The sequence below is a fragment of the Tachysurus vachellii genome, chromosome 8, assembly GCF_030014155.1.
Source record: "Tachysurus vachellii isolate PV-2020 chromosome 8, HZAU_Pvac_v1, whole genome shotgun sequence".
NCBI classification, from domain to species: domain Eukaryota; kingdom Metazoa; phylum Chordata; class Actinopteri; order Siluriformes; family Bagridae; genus Tachysurus; species Tachysurus vachellii.
Window position 1 is genome coordinate 7,378,118 of NC_083467.1, and position 16,123 is coordinate 7,394,240.

The 16,123-nt window shown below is 40.5% G+C and overlaps 1 protein-coding gene across 2 annotated transcripts in view; it reads left to right on the plus strand.

Moving 5' to 3' along the window:
- The first annotated feature begins 202 nt into the window (after window positions 1-202).
- il1rapl1a (interleukin 1 receptor accessory protein-like 1a) overlaps window positions 203-16,123 on the plus strand; it is a 132,637-nt gene continuing 116,716 nt past the window's right edge. For both annotated transcript variants that reach the window (XM_060877255.1, XM_060877257.1), the window contains exon 1: window positions 203-688. The gene's annotated coding sequence lies outside the window, so the exon portion shown is untranslated. The remainder of the gene's footprint in view (window positions 689-16,123) is intronic.

Sequence of the window (16,123 nt, forward strand, 5' to 3'; positions counted from 1 at the left end):
GCAGATGAGTGCAGATGGGTGATGATTTGCATTTGCAGCAGGTCTGTTGGGTAAGTGATGTTTCCCCACACCAGTGAGAATGAGTGCGCTTTAGAGAGTGTGCGTCGCTTACTTGAGGACCAATGAAAGGGGGAAGAGAGAGAAAGAGAGAGAGAGAGAGAGAGAGAGAGAGAGAGAGAGAGCACTCTATCTGTAGCTCCGTCCGAGCGGCAGCAGTGTGCGCGCACGGCACGCGTCGCAGCTCGCTGGAGAAAAAACCCCGGCACGAGCTCTGCGCCTCCGGATACCACATTTCTCTCGTCACATCTCGTTCTTTTTCACCCTGGACAAACGAGATCGCTTTCACCAAACTAACCGGTGGTCAGCTGGGAAGGACACCGTCGCCAAGAGTCCGTGGTTATACAATCACCTACCAGTCTTACTTCTCTTTCTCTCTCTCTCCTTCTCTCTCTCTTTCTCTCTCTCTGTCATAAAGTCTCAGGCAATCTCTAAACGCCGAGACGTTTAAACACGTTTTCTTCCTGATTCTTCACCTTTCATGTTGGAATGAACTCGGCAAGAAGCTCGTCTTATGGTTTGGATGGGTGATTTTTCGTCTCTCGTTGCGGTGATGCGCTACAGCTCTGACACCGAGTCTTACAGCAACTGAGCCGCGGGTGGCGGACCGCTTTGGGGCAGAAAGCTGACGGTAAGCTGATGTGTGTGTGTGTGTGTGTGTGTGTGTGTGTGTGTGTGTGTGTGTGTGTGTGTGTGTGTGACAAAGTTTGAAGTGCATCCTGTGCGGAGGTGATGCAGCGTGGGCGAGCAGATCCGACTCCTGTGCGTAAAAAGTGCCTAAGCCGCACTAGCAGGGCGCATTAACAGGGATCGTCTCATATATTGGATGCTAGATATACTGGTTTAAAGGGTTGAGATAGGAACTGTATGGTATATCGTGGGTGGAAGGAGGATGGACATGCAGAATCAGAGCGTGGGTAAGCGCAGTATCGCTGCAGAACTGATGGCTCATTTACTGCATTCCTACAAATCAGATAGCGATGTGAATCCAGCCATTCACTCCCGAGCCAACAATGCATTTTGGGTAACAAAAGGATGCCGGTTGTTCCCGCTGGCGTGTTTATATGTTTGGCTGTACATGATGACAAAACGCACAGGGGTATCATGTGCTTGGTATGAGAATGTGTTTGGTGTCGTTGAGAAAGCGACCCAGGGCTCCGGCGGTGCGAGGTTTGAGGCTGGCAATCAGAAGAGTTGGACCCGCTGGGATGGCACGAGCTACACACACACACACACACACACACACACACACACACACACACACACACACACACACACACTGCAGTCTCTGTCTGTCTTTACTCACAGTCAGCAACAGAGAGAGAGAGAGAGAGAGAGAGAGAGAGAGAGAGAGAGAGAGAGAAAGCAACATGTTTTTCCTTTTCTCTATATTACCTTCATTTACATTACCTACATCATCAAATATTGGTGAGTTCATGGATGTTGTGAATGTTTCTAAATTTTTGTAGGCATTAAATACATTTAGAATGAACAGCTTTGTTCTTGGGTGAAAAACTGTGGCTTTATTGTCAGACCTGAGTAGAGAGAGGGATTCAGATTCATGATAGATGATGAGAACTGAGTTTCTGCCCTTACTAATGCGCAGTCTCTCTCTCTCTCTCTCTCTCTCTCTCTCTCTCTCTCTCTCTCTCTCTCACACACACACACACACACACACACACACACACACACACTAATAAACTCACCACCCGCCCCAAGCACTATCAGCACTATCCTGCCAATCAGGATGAAGACGACTCTTCCATCTCGGAATCAACGTAGGCACCCCATTTTTCAGGGCAGGATATTTCCCAATAGTTCATAAAATCCAGAGCCAAGAGGATTAGATTGAAACTTTAGGGAATTGGTTTGGACAGCATAATTGACTCCTCTTACCGGAAGTGTCACTCAGACTGGGAAAATAGCTCCCCACCCCCAACGGGTTGTTGAGATTGCTTGCAGTAAAGAAGGCATTCAGTCCCTCAGCGTTGCTTGTGTGACTCACGTAACTACTGGTTCATTTGGAATCTGGCCATTTAACAGCGCTTAGGATACTCAGCATACTCAGAAATGTCCATTACCAAAGGCAGAGAAATGCCCTATTAATATGTCATGTTTGCTATTTGTACAGGCAATTATGCATTTTATGATATTAATTTTGACCTCAATTTCCTAGCAAGCAGGGATATAGGCATATATATATAGGTGATGAAAAGATTTTTACTGTGTTGTGATGTGTGTGTGAGACAAATAAAGGCTCCTTCTTTTTTAAGTCACATGAAAGTTAGCTTTAAGGTGATAACAGGTGGACACATTTGCCATATATTTATATCTATCTACCAATTTACTGCAAATTGTATTCAATTCAAATACAGGGTTAACGGATCTTCTTTTTATTTTTTTATTTGGTCGATTCTACCGAAGAAAGTGAATTTATTATTGTACCGAATGAAAGTCAGAAGATAACCCTAACCCTAACCTTATGCGCAAATAGGTATTTGACATTATCCAAGCTATTCAGATAAAATGTTCACAGCATTTGGAACCATTTACTTAGACTGGAACTATTTTGGGTTGTGATGTCTGTCCGTGCGGCACAACTTATTTTGGTGTAACGGTTCTGCACAGAATATTCCAGCAAATACTGAGAACGTTTATGGAATGACAGAGAAGACCTTAATTTACTATTTGGGTCTGTGATGCATAATCTTATTTAGTGTATCATTCAGGGACTTCAGCCTGCAGTTGCTATGAGGCATTTTACTACTGCAACACAGCTTCATCCTATGGAGATCCTTCTCGTCCTGGTTTAATGCTGTTTTAGGTCTGCACAGGATGACGCGATATTCAGGAGGTTAAAACTGTTCTCATTAAAAACTGCTAACAGAACAGCATGAAGCACAAGGCAAAGAATGATCATGCAAGCAACAAAATTTTACTCTTAGACGTTTATCTTCTATTATCAAGGACTGTGCCAGATGCTGCAAAATCCTGGGAAATTTCTAATACCCTCTTAAATCTTCTTGAACTCTCAGTATGGTGGAAAAGTGCCAGTCAGCATTCTGTCAGCTTGTATCAGCCGAATAATAAAACCATAGCCTTTCCAGGTCGGTGGTAAGTCAAAGGCCATTGCATCACCATTACATTTAAACCTTTAGCAATAAATCAGAAAAACGTCCAAGCCAGATTAGCTGCCACACAAACACTGCAGGAATCTGAGGCTGCATCCAAACCCACTATCGCAAAGAACAGCAATTTGTCTTCTTATGCTCTAACCAGTGACTTCCTCTAACAACAAATACCACCTATTTCTAGTGTCAGTAAAAATATAAAGTACTGACTGTTTCTGCAACCTTTGCTCTTCATACTGTATGACCACATTTTTCTTTTCCTCCTGCTGACCTAAGACTTTCAAATGTAAAGGGAAATGAATGCATTAAATATAATTTCCTTTTTATTTTCATACATCTGTGTTTGTCTATAAAATCTCAATTGCTTCACACCCACCATTCTGCAGACTCTGCATATGAAAATGAAATGGAGAACGGCTTTAAGCCTTCGGATTGTGTTACGTTTCACCGCAAAGCCCGAGTTTCGTTTCAAGGAGATTAATTGAAGGCGGATATCGTTTCCGATGGTTTTACTCAACAGCCAATCACAATGTATTAATTCATGTTTTACAATACATTCATACAATTGTTCAGATACAGTACGTTGTTGGCAAAGCCTGACAGTCTGGTTTTGATTGAACATTTTACATATAGCCAATTAACACATATTTAAGAATTGAATTATGTTAGCATGTGTCCATTAAGCAAATAATGATTCGCCAAATTGTTTGCAGTGGCATCCAGATGTCCGGTTGGCATCCTTTATTAAAGAGAGATTTTACTCTCACAGTCAGTAAGCACTTTATCCTGGTCAGGGATGTGATTGATCTGGAGTCTGGATGAGACTTCAGTACATCATAGGACACCACACACACACACACACACACACACACACACACACACACCTAGGTGCCATTTACTGTACAGAATCCACTTAATAGCATGTTTTTGGAGAGTGGAGCATGAAAATGGAGAGAACATGTGAAACTCTACATTGACAGTAACCCAAACTCAGGACTGAACTAAGAACCCAGAAGCTATGAGGAAAGCAACAATATCTGCTCCACCACCATGCCAGAGGGTAAAATAATATCAGATAAAAATAATGAAACAGTTAATAATTACTATGTAATATTACCATTATCATTGACCCATCAATGTAATGGTTTGGCGTCTACAATTCGAGACAACCGGTCATTTTAAGTTACTTAATTGTTCTATGTTAAGCTGTATGGTTCTATGAAGAACCTCTGAACAACCTCATAACATCCACGTTTCTATTGTACTAAAGGGTTCTTAGATCATAAACATTCTTGTTCTTTATGAAACTAAGAAAAAAGGGGGTTCATTTACAAACCATTTTCTAAAAGGTTCTTTGCTTCTTCCTGGCACTTTTATGGCACATTGGAGTTTTGGACACTTTAATTTAGAAGATATATAAGTAGATACTGATATCATTTCCCATATTCAGACTTGTGTTAAGTGGGTGCTTAAGTTGAGTTTCTTGGGGGAACAATTAGATGTTTTCTTTTTTAAATTAATAATACCTTAAATTTCATCCGGATACCTCCCTTATGAACGGACTGTGTTGTATAAAATGTGCAGCAATAAAGCATCGTGTGTGTGTGTGTGTGTGTGTGTGAAATCACACTAGTTTAGATTAAAACCATAGGTTACACTTGAGAATAAAGTGAAATGTAAATAAACGTTTAAATGTAAGGTAACATACCGGGAATCAATCTTGAGGTCAAGAATATCCCTAACAGTACTAATCATATTAATTTGCCAACTTGGAATCTGTTCACCTTAACTGGCTACAAGCCTATAAAATGGCATTACGAAACCACGGTGGAATACAGCAGATCCGATTAATAAAGGAGAAGCAGCGCGAACTAAAGGAGCAGTTTTTGTATGAGGAACTCCAAGTCTTGCCATCAGCATCTACAGTGAGACTGCAGTATAGTTTTGCAGCGATACTGACAGTGAAAAAAAAAAGCAGCACCAGGAATGTGGATGATTCATACAATCAGACTATTTTTGTCTTAATATTAAATTTAGCCTTTTTTTTTCCAGAATGCATTCCGTAATAATATGTCGGTTATGTCTTAAGAATGAGACACCAAATTGTCAGGCAGTGGTGATGGACAGTGGAGCTACAGTACAGCTCCGAACAGGAACAGACATCATGCAACACAAAGCACTTACTGTAAGTTCACAGTTGTAAGCGTGAAATAACTGAAACATGCCTCAAGTTTGACAAGTCAGTTCTGGGGTTTAAAAACCGATGTGAGATATTTCTCTATTCTTCCTGACAGATTATGTGCGTACACTAATTAGCATTTGTGTGAAAGTGAGTGTGGTTGGTCACGTGATCTTTTAGACTCATTCATTCATTCATTCATCTTCTACCGCTTATCCGAACTACCTCGGGTCACGGGGAGCCTGTGCCTATCTCAGGCGTCATTGGGCATCAAGGCAGGATACACCCTGGACGGAGTGCCAACCCATCGCAGGGCACACACACTAATTCACTCACACAATCACACACTAGGGACAATTTTCCAGAGATGCCAATCAACCTACCATTCATGTCTTTGGACCGGGGGAGGAAACCGGAGTACCCGGAGGAAACCCCCAAGGCACGGGGAGAACATGCAAACTCCACACACAAGGCGGAGGCGGGAATCGAACACCCAACCCTGGAGGTGTGAGGCGAATGTGCTAACCACTAAGCCACCGTGCCCCCTATCTTTTAGACTAATATTTAAAATGAAGATATTCATGTATGTGCATTTTAATGGGGATGGAGTGATATAGTGATCTAGTGGGTAGAGCTGCTGCCACACAGTTCCAGGGTCTTTGGGTTATTGTCTGTGTGGAGTTAAACATGCTTATCTCAAACCTGACCTGGATAAATTGGCCATAGGTATAAGTGTGTGTGTGTGTGTGTGTGTGTGTGTGTGTGTGTGTGTTTGTGCATGGTACCCTGTGGTGTTGAACTGGCTTCCTATCCAGTGTGTTCTCCTGTCTCACAAGTCTAGAGGCTGCATTAGATCCACCATTATCCTGATAAAGTGGTTACAGAAGAAATGAATTATGGATATAGAGCATTACGGGTGTGACATAGACTGTCAGTAATAATTATACTTCATTACAGTTTACCCACTATGGGCAATTAAATATGGAGAAAAAAATAAACAATTATTTCATGAAACACTGAAATCTTGCCAATTCCCATTCACCAGCCAGCTGTCACCTATCACATGGCAACCACTAACCCAGGGAAGGTGAAAGCTAACACATGCTTCCTCTGAGACACGTGAACACAAGCCACACTGCACATCTTTTCAAACATGCTTCCTCTTTGAGGAACATGCTATCTATTCTTGTTTTGCATACATGAGCTGATGCCCATGATTCCATGATTGGCTGTTGTTGCTGTGATTGACAGGAGAGAGGGTATGCCAGTATGCCATTCCTGCCACCAGGAGAGCAGCCAGTTTACTCTCTTGACTCCTGGCCATGTTGGCATGGCATCTCCTGACTATGGTGCAAGCACTTTTCTGTTACGCTACTTTTGATTGTATTCCAGCCATTGGATTAAAGGACTTAAATAAATCCAAGCTTTGATTCCAAATGGAATCAAAATAAGTCCTTTATTAAAAACAAGTGCACTTGTTTGGTGAAGCAATTCACTGTCTTAGTAACACTAACTGTCAAAAACAAATGAATGGTTTTACTATCGTTTTTTTCAAGTTAGATGTCATTTTTTCCCAATGAAAGATTTTCTAATTCTGACAGTGACAGTGACAGTGACGTGACCTACGTCTAAGTACGGTGACCCATACTCAGAATTCGTTCTCTGCATTTAACCCATCCAAAGTGCACACACAGCAGTGAACACACACACACACACACACACCGTGAACACACACCCGATGCAGTGGGCAGCCATTTATGCTGCGGTGCCTGGGGAGCAGTTGGGGGGTTCGGAGCCTTGCTCAAGGGCACCTCAGTCCCGTGGCCGACCCGAGACTCGAACCCACAACCTTAGGGTTAGGAGTCAAACTCTTTAACCATTAGGCCACGACTTCCCCCCACTATTTTACCACTATCCCCAATTTTCTTCATTTAAATAATATAGGGTATATCCTTTAAATCAGTACAGATAACTTAATGGAAATAAACTTATCACTATTTTAGTCTGACGTAAAATGAGTCAGGATGCTCTTGGTTTTCAGTGCGAGACATTTTTAACTTTGTTGAGATATACAGTAAGCTCACACAGAATTTTAGTGGTTGAAAATAACTCCTTCAAAGTTTTCTATGCATACAGTATATTGTCCTTAGTAGGCTAGGTAAAAACCAAAATACTTATTGAACTGGTTTATAACTGGTTTATAACTGGTTTTGATTTGTTTCTTTTGTTACTGATAAGAATCTTGCTATTATGGACGTGGCGTTTCTATGTTAAGGAAGTGCTCACAACATTGTCGTCCATTATAAGTTTGACTTATAATTGCACAGAATTGCCAGTTGTTTCTGAGTGCCTGCTGTTCTCTAATAAGCAAGGTATTTGGAATCACAGTGGGTTTGCAAAGATGAGTTGTCTAGATTTGGGATTTCCTAACGGTCATGTTAAATTGTTTTGTTAGAGGTTGTTTGTGATCTCTGTTTATAGCCAATGTCAAATGCCTAATTTTTTACTTTTAGAACTGCTGCTTGGGATGAATATTGCTCTGTAATGTGTTATGCTCATGCTGTGATCTGTTGCATTATATTCTTTTTTTTTTCGTTGCATAGACCAAACTCGACTCCCTGAAGATGCCGGAGTTTCAAATTATGAACGTCCAGTGTCCTGATTGTAACATTCAACACTCTTAGGAACTTTATAGCCAAGAATATGTAATTGTTACTATTTGCAAACCCACTTAACCATCTGACATCTGCAACATAACCACATTTCCCCTTGCCTTCATTCGTAGCTGTGCAGATGCTCAGAGCTGAGTGATAGAGAGATAGCTTAGTCTAGAAAATGAACTGTGAAGCTGCTGTCATTTAGAGGCAAAGCGAACAAGACAGTAATATGATTGCAGGCTATTCCTGTAGCATCACAAGTTATTAGTGGCTGCTTTAATCATTTGAACTTTTACATTTAAGTCTGTTGAGATACGTCTGTTGAAACAAGTAGCAGATTTAAATGGCGACAATTTAAATGTTTCCCTACTGTGCACAGATGCCTCTGTCCATGTGATAAAAGAATCTAGCTGGCAGATTGAGCAACTAAATAGGCTTAGACTATATTTAGAGAGGAGGGCAAATGTTTTCAGTTGAGACAGACAGGCTTTTGCTTTTTTACCTAGTCAGGTTTGTGGATTTAGATAATCTGGCCATTAACAAAATGAATGCATTAAACGACAATTTAAATGATTTTTTTAGGCTTTTGGGTCAGAAACAAGTGAAATATGTACAGAGTAATGATATCCTGTAGTATATAAAACAGTCAGATTTTCTTCACATAGGCCAACTTTGGGATTGTGGTCAGAGAGCAGTGTCAGCCATGATTCAGCACCCCGTAGCAGTGAGGGTTACGGGCCTTGCTCAAGAGCCCAACAGCGGCAGTATGGCAGTGTTGTGGCTTGAATCCCGATCTTCCAGTCAACAACCCAGAGCCACTTGAAACAAGCCACCTAAAAGAACAGCATGAGCCACAAATGCCCCACATACTGTAATTCCTGTAGATTTTTCAGCAGCACTTTTATGCTGTGAATCTCCTGTTCTACCATATCCCAAGGGCACTGGATTCACCTGAAAGTTCATTAGAAGATCAGTCAACATTTAACATATTGGGGTTGTTCGCTGAAGGGCCATGAAGGGATACACATATAGGGATCAGCAACAATACTCAAATAGGTGATGATATTAAAGATTGATTGATATTAACAACCCAAAGAATGCCAAAAGAACCCCCCCAAACACACACACACACATACACACACACCATTACACCACCTTTACCAATCTGGCACAAGGCAATATTTGTTGTTGGCATGAAATTCTTACCCATTCATCTGTGTAGCCATCCAGTTTTACCAGACAAGGCATCATTTTTCCAGTCTTACCTGTCCAGAATTTGGTAACTGACAAAAGTATAACCTGATTACGGTCTTCTTCTGTTGACATGTTGTGCGTTCTGTGGTATTTTTCTGTTCACCACAATTGTGCAGACTGATTATCTGAGTGGTTATTACTGTACTCTTTCTGTCAGCTTGTCCCAGTCTGTCCATTCTCTGTTGACCTCTCTCATCAACAAGGTGGTTCTGTCCACAGAACTGCCCCATCTGATAACAGCAATAATCTCAGATCACATTTTTCCCCCTATTCTGATGGTTGATGTGAACAGACGCAGCTCATTGTATCTACATGCACTGCTGCCACACGATTGGATGACTAAATAGTAAGTGTACAGTATTGGCGGAACATTTAATCGACATCGTCTTTATGTGGCGTTGTTAATATAAATTCATGTAATAGAAAAATCTTTTAAACTCTCCTACTACTAATGTGTTTAATTTATATGAAGCCATTCTCAAATTCATGGCTGCTTTGCAGGATGCAGAAACACAATGTAAAATGTATAATACAAGATTCATGGATTTGCTAAAGTACAAATACTGCAGCAGGTAACTCAATATAGCACACGAGGATTAGGGGGTCAATAATATTGGCATAATTATTCACTATTCACACAACTGTTTATATCAGTTTATATTCTTGTATAGGTGAAATAATAGTTTGATTTTGAATGGAATAATAATGATGTCGATGATGTTGATAAAAAGCAGACACCTTAAAAAAAAAATCTCGAAATAATTAAATCTCTCCATTATAAATTAATTAGCATTAAACTGGGGTTCTTAGCATGATACCCAGGGCTCTTGTACAATACATGGTTCGCACAGTTTCATAAGCTTTTTCTTTCTTACGTCCCTCTTTTTTAGAAAAATCGATGGATGAATTCCTTTACAGCAGTGTGTTAATGGCAGTGTGTGTCTGTTGCTAACGGCTATGCATTTGCTATGAATTAAATTTTAAATGGAGGCCATTGTGAGGCCGGTTATTCTACATTTAGCGATCCCTCCTACCCCGTAAATGACTTGTTGCACATCATGCGGTACAATAACCGTCAGAGGCCCTTGCACAAGTGCATGAATGTTAGATTTACCTCACTGGAGCCAAATAACCGTGTTACCGTGTATCCATCATTCAGCACTGTTACCTCCACTCTGTACTAAATTGCAGACCAGCTTCTAGTGCAGCATGGCAGAACAGCCTTGCTTTTAGTGCCATTATTTAGTGATTGCTGCTGTGATATGTGCTCCTGCACTGCTCAACCAAATACAATTTATAGGACAATGATGCTGATATTTCTGAAACTATCTCTGTCATAACGGATACTACGAAAATGGGCAAAAATTATACACTGAGCAGGGTTCCTACGCGTCCTGGAAAACCTGGAAATCCTGGAAAATTGATGACCAATGTTCCAGTCCTGGAAAACACATGGAAAATGAGAGAAAACATCAATTGTCCTGGAAAAAATCTTGTTGTCCTGGAAAATTATTATTTTTAAATATTCTTGATCATTTAAAGAACAGTTTACAACCGGTCGAAACAATTAACGTTAGTAACAGAAAGCGCTCTGTTCAGGGACGCTGAGTTTTCACAGGTTTGTTGTTATGCTGTTTAATCTCGCTGTGACGGATGACGCTGTCTTGTGTTGGCGGTTTCAGGTGCTAGGAATGGTTTAAGTGCTCGAATGTTTTCAGCAAATGGTGACGGGTAAGCAGGTTATATTAACCTTGTTAATCTGAATATCATGTGCAAGGGGAATGCACAGCAAACTAAAGCATGCATGACGGCATTGGCCTGAGAAAGGAGAGTGTATTAATATGTGCGGCCTTTTTATTTTATAAATGTTGAAATTTCATTCACATGACAAATCGTCTTTAAAGGTATAGTTAAGTAATAGCCATAAAGTGTACGTTGTTTTTAAGACTTCTGGAGAGAAGAACATATTACTTTAGGCCGCGAATCTGTGAGCCTTGTCTTTTTTTGCTAAATTTGAAATGTCCTGGAAATGTCCTGGAAAATGATCTCTGAAAAAGAGTGGGAACCCTGACTGAGTTTTCAGGTAAAAGGGTTAAAATATCTGAAAATCCTAACCAAAATATTACCAATGATTTTACTTGTAATGACAATCAAAAAACAATCAGAAAAAAATAGCTCTCCTGTTCCTGACAGGGAAACCTTTAAACAACCTACGCAAACCCTGTGTAATTACCCAAATACTTTTACATGTTCCTTCACCATATTACGTTTCCGGCTCTGGCAGATTAGGGAGCACACATCTTACTACAGCAGCTGATAATGAAGCTTTTATAGCAACATCATTTTGATCCAAAAAAAGCGATTTTTTGATTTGTGTTCATTTTTCATTCCTTTGTTTTTCAGTTACAATTACAATCAGTTAATGTCACCACAAAATAAAGGAAAATAGCTATGCAGAAAAACCAACAAAAAATGTGAAAAAAATGTACGTTTCTGAAATCTGAATCCGTTTCTACTGTGATCCAAAAGTTTTGGAACAACACGGCCAATTCTTTTGTCTTCGCTATACACTAAAGGTAGTTGTGTTTGAGATTAAAAGATGAATAGAAGAGTTTCAGAATTTCAGCTTTCATTTGCTGATACAGTATGTGGATGATACGTCTAGATGTGTTAAACAGCTTGTACAGGAATAGATAGTGAATGATAGTAAATAGCTCGTTATATTTAGTTGCATATGTCTCGCTTGCAATACCTGCATCAAGTGTTGCGTTCTTCATTGTGGTGCTTTTCCAGTTTTGTACTGCAGCTTCTTCCAGGCGTGGTTTTAATTTCAATTATCAATTCAATTTATTTGATTAGCGTTTTTAACAATTGACATTGTCTCAAAGCAGCTATACAGATGCATAGAAACAAAATAAGCATTTGAAGTTTAAATTTAAGTTACTATTTAATGGTGCTTGCAAAGCATCATTCTTACTATCCTGCATACTCTTCCGGACAAAACTTTGGCACGTAACTTGTCCTGCAGCTTTTGTCCTAGACCCATGTTTGACGTGTCAAATCGACCGGCTCATTGAGGAGAGGTGTGCTATGTCTTTTATAAGCGATCCGAGTACCGGTACTTCCGTACCGTGTCTCAAAGTGGCCTTTTTTCCCATAGACTCCCATTATAAACTTTGGAGGTTTATAACTCGCCAAGCTTTCGAACTATCTACACCAAAGTTGGCCAGCTCCTTTAGGGTGATACTCTGAACAAACTTTTAAATTGGTGTACCGACTGGCCTTCCGGTTGTGCCGCAGCCCCGCCCCCAAAATATGCAAAATCAAAAAACTTTTTACAACATGGACATGTGACATATCAAAACACAGTACAATGAGGGGAACATCCTCACGTGTAATTTGATGAAGTCACGTGACATCACGTGATTTCACGTGAAAAAAAATTTGCGCAACATGGACATGTGACATCAAAACACTCAGCACAATAAGGGGAACTTGCCACGTGCGAGCACCATTCACATTTTCTTCAGGAAATGTACGTTCTAGTTATCTCTAATGTTTATCCCTATCCCTAATGAGCAAGACTAGAGCTGTGGTGGCAAGGAAAAAACTCCCTGAGATGTTGGTACTGTGGTTTCTCCCTTCAGTCTCTTTTTCAGGAGGTGAAGTTCATGCTCACTTGGGTTAAACAGTTGAACCTTTGGTTGTTAGTAGCGGTATCTCTTCTCATGACATCCCTAATTGCAGTGCTTCTGATTGACTTTAAAACTGTAAAATGTCTTGCTTTTCTCCCATAAATAGCTCTCTGGTCTTCATATTGGTCATCACGGGTGAAACCCAGGGTTCAAACCCACAATCAAACAGGTCACAGCTGGAAAACAAGAACAACTTGCTAGTGACATGTTCCAATATTTGTGATCACTTGACAAATGGATAGGTTTAAATAAAATGTGTCATTGTACAAAATGTGTAACAGGTTGTTTAGTACATCTAGATATAAATACCCAGACGTCAAGCCTGAAATTCTAATCCACCGTTTCATCTCAAACCCAAATGACTTGACTGTATACTGAATACAAAGGAATTGACCTTGATGTTCCAATACTTTTGGAGGAGATTATAAATATCCGTGCATCACTAGCTTTCCAGGTGTATTAATTGGCCTATTTTTTGTACAAATTCCGAACTTTGTGTGTGTTCCATGTATGATGGCTCTGTATTGCTTTTCAAGGATAATGAAACACTCTTCAGGTCAGGGGTTTCAGAGGGACCACTTTACTGTGTACAGTATCAATAATATGGTTGTGTGTGTGTGTGTGTGTGTGTGTGTGTGTGTGTGTGTGTGTGAGACAGAGAGAGAGAAAGTGAGAGTGAGTGTGTGTGCGCATATAATGAGGAGAATATGCGGTGGGAGAGCCCTCATTATACGACAGCTTTTGCTCCCGCACCATTAAATTTGTGAGAGAGAACGACGGAGAGACAGAAATGCAGTCGGATAGCTGAATGATTGAAACAATAAAGTGATTTCTCGTCGGCTTGTCAATAATGAAGGTGGTTATGAGTCTCAGGAATCAGCTCTCAGCTATGTAATGAGGGGTGTCTGCAGCGGCTGCAGTGAGAGCAGGAATGGCCCCTGCCCAGACAACGATTGATCGCCTCCTGAGAGAAGAATAGTTATTGACTGACAATAGGAGGGGAGAAGACACTGATTGGACATCTGTTGCAAGAAATGGGAATTCCATTTTCTCTAGTGTCAGGAGGAAAAGGCCTTTAAGAGAAGGCCGGTATGGGGAAGAGTTGCGTATGTAGTTGCACTACATTAATGAAGATCAGGTGTCAAGGTTTGGAAGTTTCACACTTCTCCAGCCGTCGCTGGCTAATAATCACTGGACGATTTTCAGCTGTGTGTTCTCTTTGCTTGAGGACGTTGCATGTTTGATATACACAAATAGACTCAAACCCATAGTTAGATGAATACACTCACATACACATTGACTCACACTTCACTGTTCTTGGTTGCTGATGGCGTCTGACAAGTAATCTGTTTGGGAGTGTTTTAGCTTGGGCCGGCCTCACGCTGTCACTTTCGTTTTTACTGAGAGCTGACAGACTGTCAGAAGCCTCCATGATTTCTCCTGAATAGTACTGCTGTGTATATATGCCTTTGTGTGTGTGTGTGCGTGTGTGTGTGTGTGTGTGTGTGTGTGTAGAAGGCATGTTTTATGTTTTGGTGTAGACTAAGTTTCCCCACAAGGCTAGGAATATCTTATAGTTTTGACCTTGTGGGGACAGCTGACTGGTCCCCACAAAAAAACAACTCTTTTTGGTACAAAGATTTAAAAAACATAAAAAAGAGAAGAAACAAAGAGTCAAAAAGAGTCAAATATTTCATTCTGGGTACTAAGGTTAAGGTTGGGGTCAGAGTTATGTGTATGCAGAGAATTAATTAGCTGCAATAATAATTGTCATTGGAAGGAATACTAATTGAAATATGTGTTTGTGTGTGTGTGTGTGTGTGTGTGTGTGTGTGTGTGTGTGTGTGAGATCCAAAAAGTTATGTGATTAGATTTCTAGCGTCCTCTCCCGTTTGATAAAGATATTTTTGCACAGTCTCCTCCTAAAGTATTGGAACAGCAAGAGCAATTTGTTTGCTATCCAAACGAAGGCGCTTTTATTTCCTGATATTTAAAATTTTTTAACCCACCGCAGGTTTAGGTGAGCACAATATATTGGAACATGTGAATGAAAGTTACCCAGTTTTTTGGCACCAAGTTTAGATGTACCCTGTTTAGATTGAATTTTCAAACACTTACAATTAGCTCTGAAAATCTGCTCTTGGTTTGAATCCTGGGTTTCACCTGTAAAGACACTGCATTTGTTCTTAAAAAGGATAAACTCTGGACTATGGGAAAAAATCAAACTACTCTAAAACTAAGAAAAGAGGGAAAACTAACACAAACAAAAAGAAGAAACCACTACAAGTGTACTAACAAACATACACTAAACATGGTAGCTCGGTCATTAAGGTGTTGGACTACTGATTAGAAGATCTCAAAGCTGCCAGTCCTGGGCCCCTGGGCAAGGCCCTTAACCCTCAATTGCTCAGCTGTATGTCTCTCTGGATAAGGGTGTCAACCAAGGAAAAGAGCAGCAGCTGATGACAGAAACCCAGAAACAACAGTAACATCACCAAGATCCATTAAGGAGATGTATAGAGGCCATACAACAAGATGCAAACCACTCAACATCAGTAAGAATCAGTGGGGAAGATTAGAAATCTTATAGAAACACAGACTTGAGGACAAAAGCTCTGGAACCAAGATGAACCACTACCAAAGTGATGGAAAGTCCAATGTGCGGAGAAAGAAAGGAGCTGCTCGTGATCAAAAACACACAAACTGGAGGTAGTGTCATGGCTTGGGCTTACATGGCTGCTTCTGGAACTGTCTCACTGATCTTTATTGATGCTGCAATTCATGATGGTTGCAGCAGAATGAATTTAGAAGTCTACAGGAATATTCTGTCTGCCAATTTACAGAGTAATGCATCCAGTCTAATTGGGAGGAACTTCATCTTACAGCACACCAATGACCCCAAAAAACAACTGCCAACTAAGGACTTCATTAGAGGGGAAATAGAAGGATTTAGACTGGCCAAGTCAATCATCAGGCCTTAACCCAATTAAACAGCATTTGACCTGCAACCTCCGAAAAGAATCACAATAGTAGAATGCAACAGGTTGGTGATGTCAGTGATGTCAGTGAGTCATCGGCTTCGATGCAAGGGATATGCGACCGAATATATTGAGTGTTATTTACTTGATGTAAACATCAGGAAATGAAAGC